This window comes from Arachis duranensis, chromosome 5 (genome assembly GCF_000817695.3).
Source record: "Arachis duranensis cultivar V14167 chromosome 5, aradu.V14167.gnm2.J7QH, whole genome shotgun sequence".
In the NCBI taxonomy this organism is placed as follows: Eukaryota; Viridiplantae; Streptophyta; class Magnoliopsida; order Fabales; family Fabaceae; genus Arachis; species Arachis duranensis.
The window spans coordinates 37,166,579-37,170,246 of NC_029776.3; positions in this window are offsets into that span (position 1 = coordinate 37,166,579).

Below are 3,668 nucleotides of genomic sequence, written 5' to 3' on the forward strand. Positions count from 1 at the left end.
GAGTGGATATCTCTTGGATTCCTTAATTAGAATCTTTGTGGTATAAGCTAGAATTGATGGCGGCATTCAAGAGAATCCGGAAGTTCTAAACCTTGTCTGTGGTATTCTGAGTAGGATTTGAGGATTGAATGACTGTGACGAGCTTCAAACTCGTGATTGTGGGGCGTTAGTGACAGACGCAAAAGAATCACTGGATTCTATTTCGATATGATCGAGAACCGACAGCTGAATAGCCGTGCTGTGATAGAGCGCGTTGAACATTTTCACTGAGAGGACGGGACTGTAGCCATTGACAACGGTGATGCCCAACATACAGCTTGTCATGGAAAGGAGTAAGAAGGATTGGATGAAGACAGTAGGAAAGCAGAGAGACGGAAGGGACAAAGCATCTCCATACGCTTATCTGAAATTCTCACCAATGAATTGCATAAGTATCTCTATCTTTATTTTATGCTTTATTTATCTATAACCATTTGAATATGCCTTACTGAGATTTACAAGATGACCATAGCTTGCTTCATACCAACAATCTCCGTGGGATCGACCCTTACTCGCGTAAGGTTTATTACTTGGATGACCCAGTGCACTTGCTGGTTAGTTGTGCGAAGTTGTGATAAAGAGTTGAGATTGCAATTGAGCGTACCATGTTGATGGCGCCATTGATGATCACAATTTCGTGCACCAATGAGCTAGCACGAGAGGAAAGAGAAAGGGCTGAGAAGATCCATGAATTAGTAAGGAAGGCATTAGAAGATTGGAAGAAAGCCAGAATGACAAGAATGCAGGGAAGTACAAGTGAACACAAAGAAGACAAGGAAGCAAAAGAGCATGATCAACCTCATGAGTAAAAGGTGGTGGAGTTCCTTCTTGTTCTCTACCTTTTCACAGCTTTAAATAAGGAATATCATGTATGAAATAGAACATGCTTCCATAGTAGTTTAGGATTTTCAATTCTGCATTTAAGTTTCACTGTTGTTAAAGTCTATGATTACTAATCTAGTGTCCCTGGTTTTTAACTTCATCTTGCTTAGTTGTATGTTTGTCCCTTAAGCCAAATGAAAAGAAATGAGATGAAAAACAAGAGTGGAGTTATTTTGTGAAGTGAATCATATATGTTTGTGAAAGGAAGATTAGTTAGCTAAGTTGGTTCACCAACAAGGAAAGAAGGCAATTATCTATCCTGAATCCTATGCTTGAAACACATCCTTTGAGACTAACTAAATAATAAGATCCCAATAAGAAAAGAAAAAGAGCAATAAAAAAAGGAAGAGAACACAATAAGAAATAATGCTACGCACCAAGGGTTTTAAGATGGAGGCATGTGTCTGTGGTGTTCATGTATAAGGGATTTACTTGGATGAATAAGCTCTCAGGAGTGTGTTATCACTTGACAAAGAGGTGTTGGACACCAAGGTCTCAAGAAAGAAAGTAACAAACCATATACCTGTGGTGTGTATGTATGGGGGAAAGAGACTTGAGGGAGTAAGTCCTTAGGGGTGTCTCAACACCTAGCACCTTGAACCAACTTGTTCGGGAGTGTTGACTGAAAGCTTATCATAAAGAGTCGCCCTCTTACAGAGCACTTATCCAAAGGAAGAATGCAATAAATCTTGAGAAAACAAAAGAAGGAAGGATCAATAACTAGGAAGTCTCAGGGGATATAAACAAGCAAGTGTTCAAGGGTATGATAAAGGTCTGAAACATGGTAAAGGAATGAACCTAAGTTGCTATGCATGAAACTCCATAAAATTAAGGATTTGACTTCCACAATAATGATTCATTCATCTTGCCTTTTCATTCATCATTCATGTTTTAGTACTTGCTTAGGGACAAGCAAGCTTTAAGTTTGGTGTTGTGATGCCAGGGCATCTAGGCCAGTTTCATTGACCTTTTCTTTACTGTTTTAGTGTAGTTTCATGCATTTTCTTAGGGAAATAAGCAAGTTTTAGATAAAAGAACACTTACATATTGATTTAGACAAATATTGTGAATTTTACATTATTTCATGAGAATTATGCAAGGAATGAATGTTAGATTGGATAATGCATGATTTCATGACTTGGATTAGAGCTTTGATGCACTTTATTTGTGTAATTTCAGGACAAAGGAAGCAAGGAAGAGCCACGTTAGCATCCACATTAACCTAGTTAACGTAGGTACTAATGTGGAATAGGGATAAATCGGCAGCGCTAATGAGAAAAGTGGACACCAGTAATGCCTTCGAAGCCATCATGAGCCACGTTAATTGCCACGTTAACTACATTAACGTGGTAGTTAACGTGGAAACAAAAAAGACTCCAACATTAGTGGTAATTGTGATCACCACTAATGCTCCAAGATGTGGCAATGAACCACGTTAAGAGCCACATTAACTAAGTTAACGTGGACTCTAACGTGGAAGAGAGGAACAATGCCAACGTTAGTGACACTTACCTTTGTCACTAACGTTGGATCAAGCTTGCATTGCCCACGTTAGTGGTCACGTTAAGACCACTAACGTGAAAGTTAACGTGGAGTTGGAGTTGATGAGCCAACGTTAATAACACTCACCTTTGTCACTAACATTGGGATGGCATTCATAACCACGTTAAGAGCCACGTTAACTTAGTTAACGTGAGCTCTAATGTGAGAACTAGGGGCACAAGGCAACGTTATTGGGAAAGGTGAGTCCCAATAACGCTTGCGAAGATCAGACATAACCAAGTTAAGAGCCACGTTAACTTAGTTAACGTGAGCTCTAACATGGGGACTAGGGGCACAAGGCAATGTTATTGGGAAAGGTGAGTCCCAATAACGCTTGCGAAGGTTTGTAAGGCAACGTTAGTGGTCACGTTAGTACCACTAACGTTGGAGTTAACGTGGGTCATGTGGTGGGAACGTTAGTGAGAAAAGTGATTGCCACTAACGTTCTCGAACCCATAATGTCACTCAACGTTAACGCCACTAATGCCCCAAGCCAAAGTCCATGCTTACATCACTTTCTCTTTGCAACTAAAGCTGAGCCCACTGAAGATTCCCAACTGCTTCAACTTAAGACAAAGGCCCATATCCAAGACTTGCAGAATTGACTAGAAGACCAAGAAGAGTAGTATATATAGGAGTAGTTTTGAACTAGAAAAGGGATTGGCACATTGGAGAAAATTACACTCTGTATATTTTACTTTTCTACAACTTCTAGAGTTAGAATGTATCTTTCTTCTTCTTCATTTCCATTTTCCAGAGTTATGAACAACTAAACCCCTTTCATTGGGTTAGGGAGCTCTGTTGTAATTTGATGGATCAATCATAGTTTTCATTATTCTTCTTCCTTCTTTTCTCTTGATTTTACTAGAAAGCTTTCGATCTTCATCTAATTGGATTGTTATCTTGGGAAAGAAACTCTCCATAATTGGATCTCCTCTGAGCCTTGGAAAAGGGATGAGGAGATCATGCTAGAAATGCTTTCTCATGTTGGACCAAATTGGGGTTTGGATGGGTATTGTGACATTTAACCTTACCAACACTTTAATTTGGAAATACATGTGGTATAATCAGTGACCATGCCTCATCTCTTCTCATGAGCAATTAAATCAAGGAATTGGGCAATTGTTCAAGTTTAGAGAGATTGGATTGGCAAGGAATTGGGATCCAATCACTTAAGATTTCCAAGGAGATCAATGAATGCATTG